General features: G+C 45.0%; 1 protein-coding gene across 19 annotated transcripts in view; it reads left to right on the top strand.

Moving 5' to 3' along the window:
- The window catches only part of PHLDB2 (pleckstrin homology like domain family B member 2), a 113,348-nt gene that overhangs the window by 32,597 nt on the left and 57,542 nt on the right, over nucleotides 1-23,209 (top strand). For 4 of the 19 annotated variants that reach the window (XM_040568787.1, XM_040568688.1, XM_040568750.1 and 1 more), the window contains exon 1: nucleotides 16,107-16,183. The exons of 10 other annotated variants lie outside the window; for them this stretch is intronic. The gene's annotated coding sequence lies outside the window, so the exon portion shown is untranslated. Of the gene's footprint in view, nucleotides 1-16,105; nucleotides 17,010-23,209 lie in introns of those variants that run through there. 5 more of the 19 variants (XM_040568594.1, XM_040568723.1, XM_040568768.1 and 2 more) reach the window with 5 other exon arrangements.

Below are 23,209 nucleotides of genomic sequence, written 5' to 3'. Positions count from 1 at the left end.
AGAGGGCATGGATAATTACAGGGATGATGTGTTGATGAGGTAAAGCAGCCAGTTCTTTTACCTCCTCTCTTCTGCTGGCTCGTGTGTGATTGAATGGCAAAAGCTCCCTCTGCTCAATTTTCTGTCCTCTTTTTAAAGCTTAGTGAACATTCCTGCACTGTCAGTTATTCCTTGAGGAGCGCTATGTTGTTACAGAAAGAGCAGGTACAAATACTGGGATGGTTTCACACTGTCAGGTAGCTCACCTCCACCATGCTGCTCTCACTCCCCCTGGCCTTTGAAGCTGCTTTAGTTCTCCATTTGTTTAGTATTTGATAAACTTCAGAAGTTGAGGATCATTTTTTTCAGCAAATGGGACGCTTGCTGCGGGCTGAATTCACCAAACGTTTCACCAAAGGCTATTGAACATAGGGTCGGAAACATACATGCTTGTGGTACAAAATCTTTGAGCCTTTTCAGAAGGAAGCACTGGTACCTCCTGCTTAAAGCAGAGTTGTGACAATGGCTCATGAGCATTTCTTATCATTAACCCCAGGGATCAGAGCTCTCTGCTAAATTCTGAAACTTCCTTGTGATATCATTTCCATACTTCTTTGAACTTTCTGTTAGAAATATATCAAGGTGTATTTTAAAAAATCTTGTTAAAAGAGAACTGAGCACTTGAAATTTAGAAAGTTCCCAGCTGGCAGTCGCCTGTGCAAATCCTTTGCAGACCTGCACTGCAGCGCAAGCTGTTACGGCAGCTTGTACATGGGAGCACAGAGTTACAATATGCCTAACTTTTGATTACCCAGTGCAAATACTGGATGTCACAGTCCTGGTCCAGGTGTCCAAATAGGTGCTTCATAGTCTATCGGAGAGCGCAAATGGCCAAGGAAAAGCAGTTGACATGAACATGACAAAAGTTCCTGGGCTCTCCTATGCCTAGTGCATGCTCACGGCTTTGAAATAAGGAATGATTTGCAATCAGGATTCGTGACTTGGGCTCAGGCACCTACGTTGTCTTTTTGTACACAGGGGATTTGCTGTTCTCGTCTGAGTTGTGGCAATGCCCACCTCTCATCCAGGAAGTGAGGGGTATCAGTGCAGCGTGAGTTTCCTCCCCTGCCTGAGGCAGTTCAAATTTACTCTGCGTGTGCTGGGTAATTGGTTTATCCAGGGCACAAGCTGGCACGGAGACACCCTCTGCCTCACCTGTTGACGTGGAGTCATGATCTGGCCAGGAAAGGAAGGCAGACTCATCAAGCCAAGGGCAGATAAAGCAAGAGGGAGCAAAACTGTTTTGCCCAACGATGAGGCAATTTCCTGGGATGGACCAGTTGTGGGATCTGCTACTTCCCAGAAGTACTTGAACACTTTTGTAATCGGCTCATCACTCATCAGAGGAACCTTCCATGGGATTTCCAAAGCCTGCCTCTGCATTCACTGTACGTTGTTACTGGGAACAGCTGCCTCGAGTCTCCTCTGAGCTGCCTCAGGGTTATGACCTGTTGGCTGACAAAAATAGGTGCCAGGTGAGGTTCCTGCCAGGGCATGACTGCCGGGCTGAAGGAATACCTCTGCCCTTGTGCAAGGAAGCGGCTCATTTATTTCCATGACACACCGTTCCCTTGTGTGCTCCATGGAGCAGGTTTTGGCAAGCAGCGTTCACGCAAGTCTCTCTGTTTTAAGTGGAAAAGCTCCAAAGCTGATAAATTTCCTGTGTCAGAGAAAGGACATCTCTGTTCTAGGCCAGGATGCTATCGTGAGCATCCTGTTGCTGTTAGTGCTGCAATTCTGTTACTACTGGAGTACAATGCTCGCTCCTTAGAAGATCTGGAGGTTTTAAAATTTGTTTACTTCTTTCTGGAGTGAAAGGAGAACTGTTTGAAATGCTACTGATTTTTACATACATATTTTTCTTGTCAACCCTATTGTTACTATTTGGACTCTAATGGGATGTTTTAATTTGAGAACGTTTGTTTTGTGGTATCAGACACTGCCTGACACAGGATGCATCCCATCTTACAGTGCTAATTGTGTTTAACTTAGAGCAGAGTGTTTTAACCCCAGACCCTCTCAGATGGATAGGGCAGGAACTTGAACACAGGTGTCCGATGGCCAAGACCTCTCCAGTATGAAAACAGCTTCCACTCAGTGACAAAAATGATGGTTTTGACTGAAAGGTAAAACAAACAAACAAAAAAAATCCCACCTAAATACACTGGGTACATTTTCTTACCACATTAAGGCTAGCCGGCAATACCAGTTAAATTTGAAATGTGTAGAGCTGTGTTTCACAAAGTTTTGCACCTACAGTTATAGAAAATTCAGCTCTTCCAGCAAAAAGAACAGCACATGGGTGGATTTAACTGGAGGAGAGAATTAGCTGGGGAGAGGAATGTGATTTAAAGGGCAAGAGGAAGAGTGGAAGAGATGGTACTACCTTTGCCAAGGAAAAAGGAGCTGGTGCATTTAAATATGGGCTTCCTTACTATAGGAAGATAGAAGAAGGTCAGCAGCTCCAGAAGTCTTATAGGAACACACACAAAAGTTGTTGTCAGTGGTTAGTGTCCTCTTGAGCACTTCTGCGGGACATACTTGCAATGGTTTGTCTGGGTACTAAAAACACACACGTTGTGATGCTGGCAGTTGCATGAAGTCTTGCTGAAGGTAGTGGGTGTAACAACCACCCTTCATTTGAGTCAAGTGCAAAGTGCAATTAGGCTTTACGGAATAGATAGCTGAAACAATGGGAGCCACCACCCCAACAATAAGGGTACATGCAGAGCTGTTTAAGAATGCGTGTGGCATGGGCGGAGGGTTTGATAACAGGCTGCGTTAAGGTGCAGGTGGCTGAATATTGTTCACATAGGAGAGAAACCAGAAAAAACATCGGAGCAGCACACATCAAGAAAGTCCCAACAAAAGAAATACTTGCTGCCTGATTGAATAAAAGCTGAGAGACTTTACAAGAGTCAGGCACCTGGAGCTCAAAGCAAGCAAGCAAGCGAAGTGCTACCTGCTCCAGGTACAAGGAAATGGGTGTTATGGAGTTGCTCTGAAATGAAAAGGTTTTGTTTTAGAAAAATAACAATGCCAGGTTCCAACACCTGTCCATCTGCCAGAGAGCAGTGATGCAGAGCTATTGGGCAATGCTCAGCTCAGGATGTGGCAACGCTCAGATGGATCTCCCCATTACTGCAGTGGCAAAGAAACAGGGATCTCTGCTTCTAGCTGTAGCTAGGCAAGTGAATCTGTTCTAAGGAATGCCACTGCAGATTTCAGTGCAGAAAATATAAATAAACAAACAGCAAGTTGAAGGGAAAGGCTAGGTCAAAATAAAATGAGAACCAGGCCCAGCTAGCCTACTCTCACTTTCCATGTAGGAGTATTTACTTGTTCCAGAGCTGAATTTGGCAAAGTGAGACTTGCAGCTAGGTTTGGAGGTTTGCATTTTCACTTGATCGCACAGTCAGTTTGACCACTGTTCACCTTTACACATCTTTCTGATTACTACAGCGTCTCACGTGCTCTCTCTTGAACTAGAGACCTATCTTGTCACCTAAAAGAGTCCAGATTTTATGCACAGTGTATGCTTTGTTGACTAGATTGACCATGTGAATAGGTTGCCTGTCTGTGACAGAAAGGTCCTCCCTTACAGCTTTATTCAAAAAGACTTCTGGCAGCCTATTTATAAACATAATATTAAGAAATTTCTAATGTTTGGGTTTGGGTTCTAACTGAGACAAAGTTAAAGAACACTTAAAACAGCACCTGCCATAGATAGTTCCTCTGGCTTTAAAGTGTCTGCAGGCTCCACATAATTTCCTGTACAACCAAGTCTGACTTCTATTAAAGCGCTGTCTGAGTCTGACTTGCATTAGTCCCATGAGTGATTGCTAAGTGTTGATTTAGATTCTTCTTACACTTAGGTTGCAGAAAATGAAAAGCAAATGGGCTTAAGGCAAAACTTGAAGTTATGCTGTACATTATTTTATTGCATTCCTCTGAACCTCAGCTAGCTCTCTGGTGATGCACCAGCCAGGGTACTGACTTTTCAGAGCTTTCTAGCATGCATTACCCAGAGTTAAACGTCTAAACTTTTGTAAGACAAGATTTTCTTATATGTAAGAAAGAAGTTTTTAGCTTTCAAAGTGAGAATACAATGAAGGCAATTATTATTTTTCCGCAAAAAAATAGTGAACAGCATAAGATACCACAGATCGTACATGAAACAAGCCTCCTGGCTCATCCAATCTGGTGCCTCACAAGCACTGAGGTAATAGCTGGTTAGACCCAAAAGGTCTACAAATCACCCATTCTGCATATACCACAAGCCACAAAATAGTCCCCAGTGCTCCATAACAGCTTGCAGACATATAGTACAACCCATTCAAAGCCACAAACTGGTGTGTGCCACAGTCGTGCTGCTGCAATCATGGCAGCCAGCATCTACCATCTCCTATAATGTACCACAAGAGGCTAGCAAAGACATCTGAGGCATTTTCAGTGTCCTAAGTACTAAACACACTGAAAAGCTCTCAAATAAAATGCAAGCAATATATCTCATCACACAAGCAGTAAGCAATACATCCTATCACATCCTTCAGTTAGACTTTTGCACTCTGCTGCTCTTACGTAGATTCAAAGAAAAGGTTTCAACATTACGTGCACACCTTGCATTTGAGCATACACACACATGAACACCTTTCCCTGTGACATTTTGGAAATGACTTTTTAATCTTTACGGCACAATGGTGGTGTGTCTTCTGGACTCTGGAGAGCCAGAGACGGCACCTCTGTCCTTCGTCAGCAACTCAAAACCCTGCCAGCAAGCAGCCTGGGGGCTTGGCTGCCTCCACAAAGGTCCAGCTTGGAAGCTAGGAGTTTACTGGTCTCTTTAGTTGCTGGGGAAAGACAAAACTTCTCATCTGTGCTTGAGATGAAGCAAGTTTGGGGTTCCAACCATCTGAGCAGGCGCATCTCCTGGGGCTTTCACTGCTCAGATGCAAGTCTTAAATCCTTACATCTGTGAGCTCATTTTCCTCCCGTGTTCCACTGACAGCCTTCATTGCCATTAATAATTACATGTGAATTGCCAAGAAGATTGCCCCTTGTGAAAAACCACCTTCTGAAATTTCAGAAGCTGCTGCGTATGTTCGGTATCACCGTATCTGGGTGCTTCTGGCTGAGTGGCCATGCCCTGTTCCCTGTACACATGCACAGATATGGAGGATTCAGACTTGTTTTTCTTCCCCTATCAGAGCAAAATATCAAATAGGGTAACCTAAAAGACACGTGCTACGGAGGACCCTACAGAAAGTAGGTATGCTTTCAAAATGTTTGATGTTTGGTTTTAAGTTCAGCTTAAGTTCAATTACCTTCAATTACCTGAAACAGCTGCATCCTTCTCAGTTTAATACATAGAAATAGCAGCTCTGCTAGAGACCAGAAAGTTAATTCTCTAAAGCTATTACCAAATAAAATAGCTAAGGATAAAAAATCTTAGTACTCTTCTGGTAACAGGTAGATGAGAACTTGCTTCACATGAAGGATAGACTTTGTCTGTTGACGTCCAAATAAATCAGCAGTGTGACATTTGTTTCTCACAGGAAAATCCTTTCCCTGGAGTGCAGACAGGAAATCCAAAATAAGAGGAGGTAAATACCAAAGGACCGCTGAGGGAAGGGGAGGATCAGAAAGAACAGTGTTCGCTTGTTGTGTAGGCTAGGGAAAGAAAAAAGCATGTGAGAAATCAGTGTTTATTCCTACATTTTGTGAAGTGCTCTGACTGCAGAATGAATCGCTTCTCTGCAGTGAAGCTATAGTGCAATCACTGTGCCACCTGGTGAATCCCTGATTTTCTCAAAAAGAAAATGAATTACTGCATTACTTTCGGGGGGAAACATTACACAATTCATCTTATCCAACCAATAAATAAGAGAGACGCTTAAGTCTGTTCACAGCACCTGTTTTTCTGACTAAGTGACCACTGGGAACCAGCTTCTGTGAGGTACTTGACTGCTCTGTCAGAAATTTTGGTACAAACTCAGTGATCCAGTAGTGGGCTAGCATTAATAGCAGCACCCAAGGATTCAAAACAGGGACCTTTTGCTGGATATACATTGTCCAGGCTAACGCAGCCTTGTGAAGCTGCTGTGCTCTGAATATGTGATGGCACGTTAAAGGCCTGACATGGGTGGGAAAGACAGGAGCCAAACGAGCTTTGTTGTCACCCCTCAAATCCACTGATAGCAGCTTCATTTCGGGCCATTGCCATCCCATCAGCTTCCCCCAGAGCTCAGGACTCAAACTCTGGGCAGCTGCGCCTGCGGTGGGTAAGGAGAGCTAATTGCTTCAGCACGAGGAGCAGAGGAAGAGTGATTCACCTTGTAACAAAGGGCCCTGCAAGGCTCTGCTGTGTGGAGCTACTGAGATGCTCGGTGACAGCGAGGCTGTGAAACGGGGGCTCTGAAAGGGACGTTCCTCCCATTGCATTTGCTGACTTGAAGTTTTTGTCAGCTGGGTCTTTGGGCTTCGTGCCAGCCCAGAAAAACTAACAAAGGCCATTTCTTCACTTGCATATGGTCAGGAAAAGAAGGAAAAGGGAAGGAAAAATGAGGGACTGTAATACTTTTAAAAGAGGAACGTTTTTTTTTTCAGAGGAGTGAAAATGTCTCATTTATATAGCTTCTGGCTCTTGTAAACCCCGGCGTAATTCTTAAATCTATGTGAAATGGCACAGATCACATGGCTTTAACATAGTACAAAGGCCATGGGAAGTGAGGATAGTTTTTAAACTGAACCTAAAATCCTACTGTGGTCAAAAAGGGAAGGAAAAAAAAAAAGGAAAAAAAAAAAAAGAAAAGGAAAGATGCAACATTAAGCCCAAGAGAGAATTGCTTGGAGTGGATTTGTCCAGCAAAGGTTATTTCCACTCATTTAACAATTTTTCCCTCAGTTTCCTAGGTTCTTCAGAGAGTTTGTGCTCTTAAGAAAATGTTATTGGGGCTGGGTGATTTCTGTGCCTTCTGATAAAGAAATAAATAAGATGTTCATAAAACCATAGTTTTCAAAACTCGTATTTCAGTTTCTCAGTTGTTTCAAAGCTGTCTAACTGAGCTGCTCAGGGATTTCACGGTGCTGCTATCCCCTGGCCACGGCACATTTGACGAAAGTTGAGCTGTTAGATACCCTTCCCTGACCAAATTCCGATACAGCTGCATCTTCGCGTTCTCTTCCTGAGCTGCTGCTGGGTTCGAGTGGCACCAGTTTACGCATTGCCAAATTCTATCCAACTTCTCTTTTTTTTTCAAAAAAAAGAGGTGAGAACAACATTTTAATAGTGAAGTATAACTGGCTATTGTTGTCCTTTCTTTGTGTAAGCTGTTATCAAGGTTTTGAAGTTCTGCCAGCTTGTTTCCATTACAAGGAAAACCTGATACCAGCTGGAATTTTTGGAGTACAGAGGGAGCGATGGCAATGGTCCTGTTGACTTAACACAAATGCGCACAAAATGCTGTTTTTTTATGAACACGGAATAAAGAAACTGGAAACAATTTTCTGCTGAGACATCTCTGCCTTTTCAGTAGCACTAACCCCTAGGAAGCTCAGTCTTTTTAAACTTCTTTCTAATGTCATATCCACCGCAACTTTTCTCATTCTCTCACTTCTCTTCAAGGCTGTTTTTTTTTGCTCTCTCTCCTGCCCATCCGTACTTCAAGCTATAGCTATCAAGTGTTCCAGCCCTGTGCTTATCTGCCCCGAGAGAAGCCTCTCTGCTCATATTGCGTAGCTTCTACTCAGTATTTTGGGTGTTAGCTTCTGTTTTTTTTCTGCCATCACTACCCCTGAGAGTCTTTTGAGTCTTGCAGTTTGCTTAATCCAAGCCTGGGAGCGATGAAAATGGTTATTAACACTTTCAGTATAACGGCTGGCTGCAGCTAGTGACATAAAAACCAGCTGTCATGTTCACTCTGTTGATCTCACGCACCAGTGGGCAGATAAAGCATTAGAATCAAGATAATTTGCTAAAATGGAGAAATCAGACCCTACAGTATGGATCCTACCTAGTAGATGTAGCATACATGAACATGCTACAGCCCTGTTTTATCTACAAAACCAGGTTCCTTTTCAGCATGTGTACCATATTAAGCTTTCTTTGCATTAGCATCAAAAAATCCTGACTTCTGCAATATGCCATGATTCGAACCATATGGTGCGTGAGAAACAGGTGGAGCAAAGCCTGAGCAAAAAGAATGGAAGGAGGGAAAAAAACATTTTAAATATAATCAGGATAAAGAATTACACTTGTGACCATCACCCTCCCAGCAATTATTGTCAGAATAAATAGGCGAGCCCTTCCCAATAAAGAAATTAACAGCGAATGTGGGCTGAATACAAGGAGTTATCAACTGGTATGCTGTGTCCTTTAGGAAGGTGCTACTAACAATTATTTGGGGTATATTATATACAGCCTTGAGTTGCTACAGGATGGTTCTCTCTGACTTCCATGGCAATTATTTGTGACATGCTATTTTTGCTATGATTTTTCATCTCTGTTGCAGAGTTTTATTTCAATGTCCTGATGGTGTGATTCTTAAAACCCTCTTTTTAAAGGGGTCGCTGGAGCACTTCCCGTGCAAATGTTTTTTGAGATATTTATCAGCAAGATGACTTCCTCCTATAGTTTCTGTGAACACTCTTTTTAGCAATGTTAATGAAAATAAAAGGTGATTTGCAAAAGGTGTTGATGCTTTTAGCCTGGCTATTTGAAGAGGGCGGTTTAATTGGGGTATTTACAACTGCAAATCATCTTTTTATTTTTCCTTTTGCTTGATGCCTGTTTCATTTTTATAACAAAAAAGTATGTAGTTACATGTTGCTATGGCAGGGAAAAGCCAACACAGCCATCCAGCTGTTAAAATCAGTGTTAGATGTGAATTTTCTATGGATTTCCCACTGCATGGCAGGAAACCAGCTTTCATTGCTCCTTCCCCCTCCTCCCCATCTAGCCTTCTATTAGATTAATACCAGAAGTATGAAGTAACGTTGCACACAAAGTTGTTGCTTTTAGCCCTCGGAAAACTTGGCAGCCTCTCGAGAAACGAAGGGGGGAGGGGGAACCTAAAACTTCACTCGCCAAAGAAGAGATCTGAGGCATTCAGCATAAAGAAACATTTTTCTCTCATTAAATCTCTGAGGTTTTACAAGCCAGCTAATGACAACCTACTTAGAAGCCTAATGAGGATCCAGCATCAACCCTTTCCTCTCTGTGTTTGTTGGCTGGCTGCTTTAGTGTCCCTTTTTCATGTTGTTACCGAATTTATGTCCTGTTAGTGAAGTGTATAGTTAAGATAGCGCGTTTCTCTTCTTGGTTGTAAAGGGTTTTTCAGATAAGTTTACCGGACAGACCTGGGAGCTTGCAACCCAAATGGCTGCTGCTCACGAATGCTGGGATGCTGTTGCAAATGCTTTAAGGTTTTGGTAGTACAAAGAACAAGGGGAAAAACATGCAACGTGCAAACAAGGCATTATGAAACGGAGGAGAGACCACCCCCAGCGTCCTATCTCAGATATCACAGTGGTCTTGAAGCTACAGCACAAAATTATAATTTATTAAAACAACGTGTTAAAGATTGTCATATGTTAATTTCCTGTGATATTCTGGGATCAGCAAGCTTATTTTATTACTTCCTGTGGGTCTAATCCTCCATCAGGCGGTGTGAACTTCATTGGGAGCGTGTGGGGTCGTGGTCACAGCAGCAGCACAGACCCAGGCAGAGGAGCGGGCACGAGATGGCTCTGCAAACAGGCAGCACAGGCTGCTGGTGCGTGGTGCTGCGGGACAGGGACCCATGCTTGGAGGTGAGGTGAGCAGCAGTAGGCAAGGATACACACCTGAAGCAGCAGTCTTTGCACAGTGTAACTCCTGTAAAATGGCCTTTCCAAGCTTCTTATAGTTTACAAGTAACCGAGTGTATTTATATTTTTTTTTGGTTTACCATCATGCCACTGGCTGTGGTGTTGCCTCATAAAGCCTCTGGTTAAACCAAGATGCTTGGTTATAGCTGTCCTGGCTATAGGAGCTGGTTTTCTACAGCAGAGATGAGTTTTAAAAATAAGTGCAGCATCAAACCCCCCAAAAATCATTGGTCCATCTTCCCCTTTCTGCCACATGAATGCATTTTCCAAATGCATTTGGCTCTGCAACCCTCTCCCCTGCTATATTTTTAGCATTTTGTTAAAGAGGGACACATACAGTCAGGAGGTTAGATGCCTGGTTGTTGATGAACTACTATTCTGGTTTAGGCTGAGTTTGCATTGGGCATTAGTGATTTTCCAGGATGTTTAGCTTTGGGTTTTGCATATTTAGTTTGTCTAAGCACATAAGCTGCTTTGAGTAACAAATACATGGGGAGAAAATAGTTATAATTATTATTATTTTTCACATTGCTTTTAATCCTGTCCCTATTTGGAGAAAAATCATGGAAAACTAAGGCTGAAATGTGTCTGTGTCTTATTCTGCCCCTATTAGTGCAAGAAAGCAGTAGTGATATTGTGTCATCCTTTGTGTTGCTAATGGGAGTTAATTTCACATTTGGAGGCCATCTGCCAAGAAAAACCCTCTCTACAACCCTCCTCAATGCACATATAAAACTTCTCAGCAAAGGCAGCCCCATGAATCAGTTGTGAGGACGTATTTTATCTAAACTTTATTAGGTGTAGCTTTTTCCTTAATGAAAGCCACTACATCAATTCTGGCCCCGATTATTCTGAAGAGAATGAAGTAAGTTTTGGCAACAGTCTTCCCTTCTAGTAGCAATATATTCTTCTACCTCTTCTGTCTCTGTACTAATTAACTCAATTTCACCTGAAGGGGAAGAATGCTTTTGCAGAAGGAAGGACCCAAATGAGTATTTATTTGAACATGGAGTTCTGTCTCTACATAGATTAGCTATAAAATTAAAGGAGCATCTTGGGTTTTCCACTCATTGTTTTGTTCTAGCTGACGTTTTGTGTGTAGCCTTGGTCAACTAGCTTAAATGCTTTTAGATTTCTAGTTTCCTACTAAAGAAAGTACTACCTTACTCACATGACCCACTGTGTTAGATAAATAGATAAAAGCTTTGTGCATCCAGATTTGATAATGACAGATAAGGACCAAGCAGGAACAGAGAATTTCACTGGCTTGGCATCAGAGACAAGTCACACAGCCCCTGACTAAGGTGTGTATAGGAGTATATTCATAAGCTTATTGCTTGCTCAAAGGGCAACCACAGGGCATAGATAGCCTTGTATCCAACCATGGAGTACAAAATGAATCGTTGCTTAATCTGTGATTGTAATCACAAAACACTAACTATTGTATTTGTACCACACCGTCTTGTGTCCACCATTTGCCTACCGATTTAATATCTCTAAGGAGCACTGAGAAGGTGCTGCCTGTAGACCCTGTGTGTGAAGTACAGTGTGTTTGCTCGCAGAACTAACTGCCTGTTGTGCATCAAAAATGTATTTGTGTACAGAAAAACTTTTAAAACTTAGCTGCAGTATCAGAGTTGAATAATTAAGTTATAAGCTACCCTCATTCACAGATGTGTGCTGATTCTAGCAAAGGGAAGCAATTAATCAGCTCCAAAGACAGACAGCCATGCGCAAGCTTAGGGTTGCACTCTTGCGATTTAGAGAGTCATGTCTGGCCTGTGTTAGCAAAAATCCATTGGATTATTAAAACGTGCTACTTAAATAAGAAATAGCATGATCTTTTATTACACCAAATGGTATAGTTGCTTTAATAAAAGTGCTTACTCTTCCAACAAATCTTTTGCTTATATCTTCAGGTCATTATGGCTACAACACGGCTACTACTTGCATGAGTCATTATGAGTTGTGCCATTTACAGGTAGAGACACTTTATGGTGACAACTCATTAACAGAAAACTAACTGCCTGAATTATCCAGGTCCCCACTTCAATGGTAGTTCTGAAACAGCCCTACTCTGAGCTGCAAAGGTAGCATGACAAGAAGAGCAGACGCTACAACTGCACTGCAAATCCCAGCAATGCCTCACCAAAGTGTGGTGAAGAACGAGTCTTGCCAGGCTGGTCCTTTAAGCTCAGAATTCGGCTGCAAAAGCAGCCAGCACTTGATGATTCAGAGGAATGCAAAGCCTAACCACTTTCTTGCCTTGCAATTACAACCTAGTTAATTGTGTACAACTGTGCAAAGGAAGAGAGTGAGGAAATTCCTTTCCTGACCCTTCCAGCAATTGACTTGTGCCCTGGAGCATGAAATTTGATTACTCATGTAACTTATTTTCCTGAAGCAGTTTTTGTTGATAGCTCTTGTGTGACAATTCAAGAAAGTTTCAGGCCAAGTCACAAGAACACCACTGGCTGAACATCAGCTTGCTTTATTTTTCTTATTGTTTGATATACCTCTGTATTGTGTGATGCATTAACAGATTTTTAGATTTTGATCTTGGATGGCAAGTGTAACTATTGGGTGTGGTTTGTTTTTTTTTTTTTTTCCCCACTGGAATGGTACTGATGAATGTGGTCATGCTCCAGGTTGCCTTTTAATTTAGCAGAGATTCCCCATGAGCCTTAAAAATTAAGTTTCCTTCAGTACCTAGGATCCAGCCTGTTACACTGCCTGAAAATGTCTTTGATAGAGTTAGAGCAGAAGAATCACTGCTTGCTTTGAAGTTTCATCAGAAGTTCTGGTTGTGACAATCTTTATTATTTTTCGAGTTACAAGCAACTGTGTTAGTATTATTCTGCAATGGCAAACAACAGCTGGGTTTCTTTACCAAGGCAGTGGTACAAAATGCTCTTGTTACATGCTGCAAAGCACTGAGTCATTACAACCTCATTTGTTGCCACATGCTTGCTCAAAAAGGCTGCAATTCAATAATCCATTGGTGTATTGGTCATGTGGGTTCAAGAAATGTAGGCTTGGTCTCCAGCAGAGCAGCTCAGATTTGTGTTGGGCTGTGGTTCCTCTGCTTCTTAGGCACTCTAGTGCAACTAAGTGTTGGATCTTTTTCAGAAGGAGGGGGCAGGGAAGGAAGTTGTCACCTGGATCATTTTCTTGATCGGGTTTTCACCAGTAATTGCATCAGCCCACCCAAGAAGGCCACAGACTATAGACTGGGAACCTAAATGAATACTTAAGGCAGGAAAGGGAAGAAACCAGACCAGTTTTGCCACCAAAGGGGAGAGAAAAAAAAAAAAAGTGTAACTATGCCAAAAGTCATCAATGGACAGCTTTATCTCGACTGACTTTGTCAGGCTGGGTATTGTCTCCTCCTGGAGGTAACATAAAGCCTGAACCAACTCCCAGCTGTGGGCTCTGGCTCATTTGACAGAAATGCAGTCATGGCCACACCTGATGCGGATAAAATAGGTAATGCTGAGGGACCAGGTAATGGAGAGATGGTGATTGTGGATGCCTGCTCACAGGTGACTTCAGTTCTGACCCAGCTGAATAGATTTCTCCTTCCCTGTTACAGAAGCATGCCAGTGAGGTATTTTTATTACTGTTTTCAGCACTCCTGATTAAAATATACTTTGAGCAAGCTTTCCAACATTTGATTTTTTACTTATATGAATTACCATGGAAACTACTAAACCTTTATTGAGCATGCTTGCATACTCAGGGGTGGGGAGGAATTTTGAATGCCTCTATGATATGCAATACAGGTGTTGTAGCAGCGCAACTGCCACAAGGATGGTTCAAGCTAGCTAGGTGGACTGTTGAACCCATCTGAGACTCACAGCTCACATGCAAGTTTCCATATCTTTTTTTTTCCCTGACTTTCCTTAAGAGGTCTGTTGTTGCCTTTGTTCCAAGGAGAGCAGACAGTATTCAGCTCTTTAGTTTTTGGAGTTTTACTTGTTTGATCATTTTTAACTATTTCCTAAACATAAAAGGTCCAAATGAATATTTTTTTAGAAGTTGACAAAGTCTTGCTTGTTAGACATTCTAACTTATGGCCACACCTATGGCTGTCTTTTTAGTTCCTCTTCTTACTTTGGAAATAAGCTTTATTCCTTCTCTTTCTCTCCTTTGATGCCAAGAAACAGATGACATTGACTCAGGTAATGTTTTCCCATAGATATATGAGGGGAAATGCATGCTTGGCCTCATCCAACTTTGCTGACACCTCACCTAATGGATAGGCGCTAAGCACAGGAACAATTCAACTGGCATTTCTAAATTTTTTCAGAGGAATGGTTTGTCTGCAAGTGCCAAGTTACTCCTTTCCATACTGTTAAGCTTCATTTTCCCTAGGGAGAGATTTTTGCAGACTTTTACTTACGGTTTTCCCACTCATAATAACAAAAGAAAGATCCCGTGAGATGATGGGGAGGCTGGCTGCTTTTGGCTCTGACTGCAGGCAGGGTTAAAAGTCATTCTCACTTCTTCCAGCTGTGAGCACATCCTAAACTTTGCATTCCTTACGTGTACATGGCTTTATTTGTTTAAGTGCATGGACCTCTTGTTTGTTTGGTGAGCAAAGCACATGAGCCAACTTTAACACTAGCAATAAATGAAGCTCTCGGACATCCCTGAAGAGCTCAGCCAGGTTCTGGCCTATCAGAATAACTCAGCTCAAAAGCTTGTCGTTTTGTATGTAAACTACAGTAGATACCAGGACAGCCAAGGCCATTTCTTCTTTCATGTCCTCTGGGCCTGTGGGTGTTACTACATACATTCCAGATTTTAAGGAGTGATTATGAAGTTTATACTGTGGTAAACTAATGGTTTTAGCCAAGTAAAATATCCCCTGGAAAATGTGAGGCACGAACTAGATCCAAACTGCCCCTGAACACGAACAGTTAGTGGTTTCTGCAGTGTTTCAGGTCTATGGGGTGCTGTGTGAGCTATGCTAGCTGCCCAGGCCCCCTGTACAGTAGGTGCGTGCTGCAGTCCCCTCTTGCTCGCTGGGAAGAAGGGATAAAGGCAGGGTGACAAGGCCACACCACACTGAACAAAATGGTTATCTGGGGTGCTCCAGCTTGCTGCCCCTGCACTGTCCAGCAGACAAGCTTACATCTCCCATTGCTGGGGCTTTCCTCACGAAGCTGAGGGTGCTACGCGTGCTCAGGGAGCAATGCTTGGTTGTATACTTGACTCCTACTTGTCTCCTGAAGGATGGGACCCCTCTCTGGGGCCTCTTTGTCTTTTTGTTTGCCCTGCTGACAGCTGCAACCCAGTGGTCGGCCTCGCAGCTTCTGTCACTTAGCAGCCTCCAGCACCTCTGCAGCCACCTGGGCCAGTGTCCCCAGCCTCTGTGACAAACACAGCACAGGCCAGGCATGCCACTTTGGCAAACACACCCTGCTGGGTCTGTAAGGCCACAGGTTCCTGGCAGTGGCCCTGGGCTCAGCCTGCTGGGCCTGGCTGTGTTCCCCAGCCATGTCTCCCTGCTCGGGGACAGTCAGTGGGGCCAAGCACCCATGGTGACAGCCACCACCAGCCTGTGTCCTTCGCTGGGACCTCGATGGGCCTCTTTTGGGGGTTGTATGTATATTCATGCACACGTGTTTTTGGTGTGTTGTGTTCTTTTTTGGTGTATTGTGTTTATTTTTTCAGGTACGGGCTGGCTGCACGAGGGCAGGCTGCATTGAACGGCCCTGGGGGGCAGCCTGACTCTGCTGCTGGGGCTCAGGGAGCCGCCTCGCCTCACAGGTGAGCGCAGCCCCAGCCCCAGGCGAAGAAAAGCGGGCCCTCGCCCTGCCAGCAGCCGCCCTGTTTACTCAGCTAATCTGCGGGGCAGGAAATTGCCTCACGATTCACAGCTATGGCTCGTGGGGCCGGCCGCTGCCCCTCGCACCACGCTGCCTCCCCCAGCGGGACGGGCGTGGAGCGGGGCGAGGGGACCAAGCAGCAGGGTCTTGCCCCGCTGTCTCCCCGTCTGTCCCCCCGTCCATCCCTCGCCCTATGCCCCCCTCGCTGTTTCCCCCTTTCTCTCCCCCGTCGCCTTTCCCCCCCCCCATCCAGGGTCCTCTCGGCCCGCCCCGCTCCCGCGCCCCCAGCCTGCGGGGAGCGAACCATTCCTCCCGCGGGGGTGCCCCGCGGCCGAGCCCCGCCGGGGGCGGCGCTGGCTCCGGCGCAGGGGGGGCGGCTCCGGGAGGCGGCGGCGGGGCCGGGCCGGGGCTCGCAGCGGCGGGGATGCTGGGCGGCAGCGGCGGTGAGTGCGGGACGGGGATGGGGAGAGGGTTTTGCCTCCCCTCGCCGGGCTGCCCTCGGAGGGAGGGGGGCCCCGCGGCCGCTGTGGGGTGCGGGGGGCTCGGCGCTTTGTCCCGCTGTCCTCCGGCGGCGAACAAAGCGGCTGCGGGGCACCGGGGAGGTGGCTCCGTTTGATCCCGTTTCCCTTTGCCCCTGGGGGTGAGGTACCTGGCGGAGGGGATGGAGGGAGGGAGGAGGAGGACGGGGTCTTTGTCTGTGCCGCTTTGTTGGCAGCAGCGGCAGCCGCCGTGCCCGGCCCTGCCCGCGGTCCCTCGGCTTCTCCCCACGCCTCGGAGCTGCCCGGGGTTTTATTTTTCCCCCCCGTGGGCAGACGGGCGGTGCTCGCACAAAGCCCTAAGGGATGGTCCCTCGGCACCGAGTGCTCCTCTGGTCCCCGTGTCACCGGCACCACGCCCGCCCGGACAGCCCTCGGCATCCCCGGGCACCAGGGAGCACCCCTTGTTTTTGGGGTGCACGCTTCATCTTTGGGGTGAACCCTTCATCTTCGGGGTGCACGGTCCCTCTCTCCCGGTTTTGCCGGGTCTCCTCTCTGCTGAGCTCCTCGGCTTGTTTCCTTCCCTAAATCCCGGTGGGACCCAGAGGTAAGGCGTTAACAGGGGAAAGGCGTGGTGGAGCCGAGCGGGATGGCAAACAAGAGGAGAGCCTTGCTCTCCCACAGCAAGAGGAAGCGATGCGGGAGGAAAAGAAGTTATCAGAAGAACGTGTAGGAGTGCTTACCTGTGCTGTCAAAGGGAGGGAGAGGCTGAGCTAGGAGAGTGACAGAGGAGGTATTAACTTTTGGAGTATTCAAACGGCAACACCATACCCTTTGCACAGCCGCTAATACCTTTTTATGGTTGCTTTAAATGGTTTCTTTTCCGCACCGGGAATTTCTTCCCCTTCCCTTCTGTCGAATGCTAAATGAACCCTTTTGTGTGCCCACGTTCGCACTGAGGGAATGGAAATCTCCGACAGTAACCAGGACGGAAAGGGCAGTCATTTTTTCCAAATCAGTTTTTATCTGTGTTTATCAGATACCATTAGTGACTGGTTTCGTGAAAGTATGCAGAGATACCAGTTGGTCGTTACTGGGAAGGAGTAAAGGAAAGATGTAGAGTGGTTTTTTAGGCACGAAGCAGGGGAAGGGTCAGATGGAGATTGCAGATCCCCTGTGGGGTTGGAGTTGAATGCAAAGGACAGAAGGATTTTGGACGGGAAGGTCTGGTCTGTCTTTACCACTTGAAGATTCCAGGAAAAGTTGTAATAATGGAAGTGGGGGGGGGAAAGTGCTGATTGCTTATGAAGGAGTTAATGCTGCGTTCACCGTGCTTGTGGCGTGTTCTCTCCGTCTTCATTTATTAAAGCAAACAGCTAATTGTGATGTGTAGCAACTGCCAGTGTAGCACAGGGTGCTTCCCCTGGCACTAACTGAACAGCTGTGAGAGGATGCCCTGTTCAGGGCGCCCAGAGCAGATGCTGGCCACGCAGGTTTTGTTTGGGACCACTGGGGCGCATCCAAGGGAGTCTGGAAGTTTTCCCGTGTAGAAGGTCCTCTGCAGACCTCTGTACAGGAGTGAAATCTGTAAATGTGACCAGGCCTGTTATTTTTCCAAGTCTCATGCATGCAGGATGGGATTGTCAACGAACTATTTTATTTAACTGCCTTGGTTATATTAAATGCTCTACCTGCATGTCTAGCACCTCGTATTTCTCGCTCAAGGGAACAAAATCCTGGGGCTCGCTGATAAATGCTGTGGTGCACTTGTGTAGGCAAGCTGGCCCGTGGTTTTGTAGCACAAGAGCCACACTGGGCACTGTCCTGCTGATTTGGAGCCACTTAGGCTGCTGCTGCCGTGATGTGGTTTGCCAAGCACTTGTGATGTGAAGCATTTAGTTTGGGGGCTTCTCTGCTTGTAGTCCCTAGGGATAACACGCTGCCCTGAGAGCTGGAAAGAGAAGACGTGCTAAAGAGCTAGGGGGGCCGTTTGGAACTATGGGGCAAATGTCTAAGGAAGGAGACAAATTGAGGAGAAATGGACGGATGAAATAAGAGAGACAGAAACTGTCAGAGCAAGAGGGCACTGAAGGCAGCTGATTAACAAAGGAACTGACAGGCACAAAGTGGCAGTGAAAGAAGTCAGCACAGAGGGAAGCAGATCATGGGCAAAGGTTGCCTGGGAGAGTGGGAAAATGTAATAGGCGGATAGGGGGACAAGGTAAGGATGTCCAAGAATCTCCTTCACATTTCTTCTTTCCCCCTTAACACCCCCCTCCCCCCCCCCCCCCCCAAAAAAAAAAAAAAATCATCTTATGATCTGTTCTGAGTAGATTTTCTAGCTTCTTAGATTTTCTGGGACTTACTTACCTGTTGTGTATAGCAAAGCTCTTGTTGAATGGGCTAGGGGCATCCTAAAGGCAAGTTTATTGTGTCAGGTGGGATGGGAAAGGAGGAACTTTTCTTTAAGGTCTTTCTGCTCCTGTACGGTGCACAAGCTGGAATTCATAATTGTTTTTTCACTCAACTTTAGATCAAGAAAGTCTGCATTTCCTGGGATTCAGAAATGAAAACTGAGCATATTTATGCACATTTGCCAATACACAAAATGTTGTTTGCTTTGTTTGTTGTTAGTCTGCGCGATTAGATAGATAAAAGCAGTCATAGGCCACCAACAGAGCTTTCTCTTTGTCACGTCTGTGTGAATTTTCACATGTTGGTTTGCAAATCATGAGCATGCTCATTTTTTTAATAAGAAAGGAGTTAATGAAAAAGTGTTAGAATAATTCCTGGGAGCTCCTTGCTGCTGGTGTGAGATGATAACTGGTGCGGGCTGGATAACGGAGTAGCTACCAGAGAGGTACCAAGAGAGAAAAGAAGACGGCGCCCTGAGGCTGGCTTGTCCTCTGCCAGCCCTGTTTTTCAGCACAAAGAAAGGAGTTCATTGTTTTAACAGAAATCTCTTCTAAAGCATTTCTACCTCTTGGTGGATTTTGTTTGGCAGAAAACAATGAACTCGCCTCTTAGAAAAGCAATCCTAACCTCAGTTTACCTCAGTGAAGTAGTCCAGATGAAACGTGGTTTGTGTGACTGCGAAATAAGGAGGAGGTGAGGATGTCTGCTAAAATAATGCCATTTGAGTAAGTGGTTTAATATCTTGTCCTACCAGCTGCCTAGGTCTGAGATGAGATTGACTGAAATGTGTACTTCAATAGTTTCAATTTCAGGTAAGAGTAGCTGTTATGGCGCAGAAGCTATGAAGCTTCACCATTTGCACTGAAATTTTCGTTTGGACACGCTCAGCAGTCTATCTCCTATGTAAATGTTTTAAAATCTCTACTTGTAATCACCAAACCAGTATTTACATGGTAATGAATGTTTTCCTTCTTGATGGGTATTTAAAATTGTCAGTTTTCATGACCTGATTAAAGTAATATGTGGTTTCAGTCTACTGGAAAGAGCAATTGATTTGACATTTACAACATTTGTCCTTATGAAGTAGGAGAGAATCGTGCTTCTGCAATAGGACAGAAAAAATACAAATCTTGTATTTAGGCACAATTTTTGGAATTTTTGGGGTAGTTATTCCAAAAAAAATACTTTACTATGGGAGTAAAGCTGTGCAGGGTGTTTTCTGTTGTTGCTGCATTGTCCTTTTTCTGTTCCTTCTCCAATATCCAGCACGATAATTTCTCAGAGGAAGAGATAAGGTGTAAGAGTGACTTCCTCTGCCACTCCTTTTTCCACATCGGAAACCTGCAGGCTTACAAGGAAGGGACTTTGTCAAATCTGATTCACAGATATTTGACTTTCAGTGCTGGTGAACGTGCCAAAGCGTGAGCTTTGGGAACTAAAGCTCCCCGTGCCTGTAGCCAGACCTTGTGGTCGCTTGCACCATGGAGACCGGTGTACTGCAGGACATGTACCATGAAAAGTGAGGAACCAAAAGCTTTTCAGGGCTGTGCTGGCAGGAAATTAGCTGTAGCTTAAGGTCTGGTATCTTGTATTGTGGGGGAGGAGGAGGAGGAGAAAATGGAGAGGATGTTTAAGTGGACTCTCTGATAACAGCTTTGCTGAGTTCCCCGGTTTTGGGCACAGATGTCTGTGGTCTCTCTTAAGAATGTGCGCATTCCCTAGGCCATGGGTATAGCATCGTGATCAAACTATGCAGGTGTCTTGTGTGAATGTATTTCTTTGGTTTGGCAGTAGGCTTTGAGGGCTTGGGGAAAGGCTGATTTACACTTGAGTATTTTTTGGAGGTAGACTACAGAGCCTTGTGAGGTTTACTTTCCTATCCGTGTGAGCCTATCAAGACTCTTTCATCAACAAACAAGGTCTGAGAAAAAAAGAACCAGCCTTGCTTTACTCAGGAGCAAGTTCACTGTCCTAAGATTATTGGGGAAAAAGGAAATCTTGGCAGTGGAGCAGCCCATTTTTGGTTACAGGTGTGCTATACTGTGGGAAACTTGCGTCTCCAGGCACTGAAGCCATCAGCCCTCTCTCATTTGCCAAATTTTGTTTGGGTTGGAAAAGTCTAGGTTTTCCTGTCTCCAGAACACAATGGAATTTCATCTATTTTCCATGGGTGGCTGTACACTGCTGTAGGAATTTCTGAAGAGAAATGTCAGACACATGAGAGGGGACAGGAGCTGCCGGGAACTGCTTGTAATGTTGCTTGAGAAACCAAAAATGAAGAAACAATGAAGTGCAGAGAAGCCTTAAAGGGCAGATGGTCATTTTTAAGAACTTTGTTTAAAAATGATTGTTTGTTTTTGGTCAGAGGAATTCAGTATCTATTTCTGGGGCGTTTCAAGGGTCTTGGTTGGTAATACAACAGCAACAGGCATACCATGGCAGCCTCTCCCAAAGGGAGGTGTCAGCCAAGGCTGAAGCGATGGAAGGGGAGAGAGCCCACCTGGTGAGAAAATCATAGAATCATTAGGGTTGGAAGAGACCGCCAAGATCATCTGGTCCAACCATCACCCTACCACCAATGTCACCCACCAAACCATGTCCCTAAGTGCCAGGTCCAACCTCTCCTTAAACACCCCCAAGGGACGGTGACGGCACCACCTTCCTGGGCAACCCGTTCCAACACCTGACTGCTCTTTCTGAGAAGAAACGTCTCCTATTTCCGACCTAAATCTCTGGAACAAAAACGGGGCAGAGCTGTACCTGTGTTTTGTAGAGGTGCAGCTCTGTCCCACTCAGCTGAGTGGATGGGTGTTTTGGAATAAAGCGACCCTGCGTTATAATATCTTAAAACTGGAATCCTTTGTTTGACTCACAGCCTGTTTGAGTCATGAATCACTGTTTCTTCTGGTCGTTAGTAAAACAAAACTTAATTTGGCCTGGGCACCGCACAGATGAAACATGATTGGTAATGCTGTATACATTTACTTCAGATGACTTTATAAATCCCAGATGAAGTCACTTTGCTTCATTCCAGACAAGGCTGAGTGCAGCATGTGCTCTGTAACGAGACCCAGCCTCGCTGGTTTGTGCATGAGGCCATGCATAGTCCTGACCTGAAAAAATACGATTGCATGTGAGCAGATAAACTGTTGGGTTTGAGCTGTTCACTTGTTTAACTCCCTAATTCATTAATTGTCTGCAGCTTATCTTCACAGTAGAAAACTTTAGGTAGTAGCTCTCCCCAAAAATCCAATTACAGTTAGGTGATGACCTCTCTGATCTCTCATTCTCTAAGGAGAGAGACATGTAATGAGTTCTCAAACTTGAGCTGGAACCGTATAAATATTTAACCTTAAAAAAGACATTCTTCCCTCTGGCTATTAGCAAAATCAGGTATTCACCAAACTGAACTGAAGATTGAATATTGAAATACGTAGAAATCCTTCCCTCTCAGCTGTTCGCTCTTCAATATTAGTCATGTTGATTAAGTGGTAGCCATCATTGTACAAGATAGAAGGGAAGTTTTTTTTTTTATATTTTAGTGATCTTACCAATCATCCTAATCAAAAAGCAGCAATGTTAGAAATGCAAAAAATGTAATTACTTCTCATTCTTCCTTTTAAAGCGACCCTTTCTTCTGTCTTGTCATTCCAAGTTGTCCACATTTTAATTTTTTGGTCAATGATGTAACAGAAAGCACAACTACAGAATAGTGTGAAACACTACAAGCCACTAGTTTTCTGTGCAACGTTAACCGTGTCCCGAGAAGCTGGGTGTTCATCTCTTTTTTTTGGGGAGTACAGGGCTGGGCGCTTGTTATCTTTAGTAGTGCCTTGCACACAAACACTATGCCAAGATGGTACCCTGGCAGCCATTTTAATGGCATTTCTGTCCTGTTGCTTGATGTTTTGTTGGCCGATGAGAGGCAGGCTGGTCCTGGCTGGGAAGCAGGCCCAAAGGCTTGAGAGGACAGGGGTGCTGCTTTCAGGGAACCAAAATTTGGAGAGCGCTGTCAGGGTGAGGCCTACCTCTCGCCATGAGGAGAGATGCCCCATGGAGTGGAAACCTCTCCTCAGGAGTGAGGAGTGACCTCTGTAGAGAGAAAAAGTGTTATAAAGTGAGATCAGCGCAGACATGCTTTGAGGAGTAAGAGACAGGAGGGAACGGGCCTTGCTGGCACGGCAGGGGAAGGAAGCAGCAGGGTGAGAGAAAAGCCATAGGGCACTGCAAGGAAGTCTCTCTCCATAGGGAGTTAGCAGTTAGCTCTTGTTTTAGGGCTGTCCTCCTGGGAGGAGGATGTGAAAAGGCCTGGCAAGGAGATTGCGTGCAGTGGAGACCCGGAGTGTCGAGGATGTGACCACTGAGGTTAAATAGGTGGCTCAGCTGCAGGCAGCTCGAGGCATCTGTCTCCATTCTAGATGAGCAAATAGAAACATGAAGAATTAAAGCACAGAGGACCTACAGATGGTCACCATTAATTTTGTCACTTGAAGCAATTTTTTTAAAGCATTTTTGTCAACCTTTTAAAACAGATGTGCATGTTTAAAATACATCTTTTTTAGAGCAACCCACTAGAGA

This window comes from Cygnus olor, chromosome 1 (assembly GCF_009769625.2).
Source record: "Cygnus olor isolate bCygOlo1 chromosome 1, bCygOlo1.pri.v2, whole genome shotgun sequence".
Lineage (NCBI taxonomy): Eukaryota > Metazoa > Chordata > Aves > Anseriformes > Anatidae > Cygnus > Cygnus olor.
Note: the sequence above shows the minus strand (reverse complement) of the source record. Positions and strands in the feature narration are given on the sequence as shown.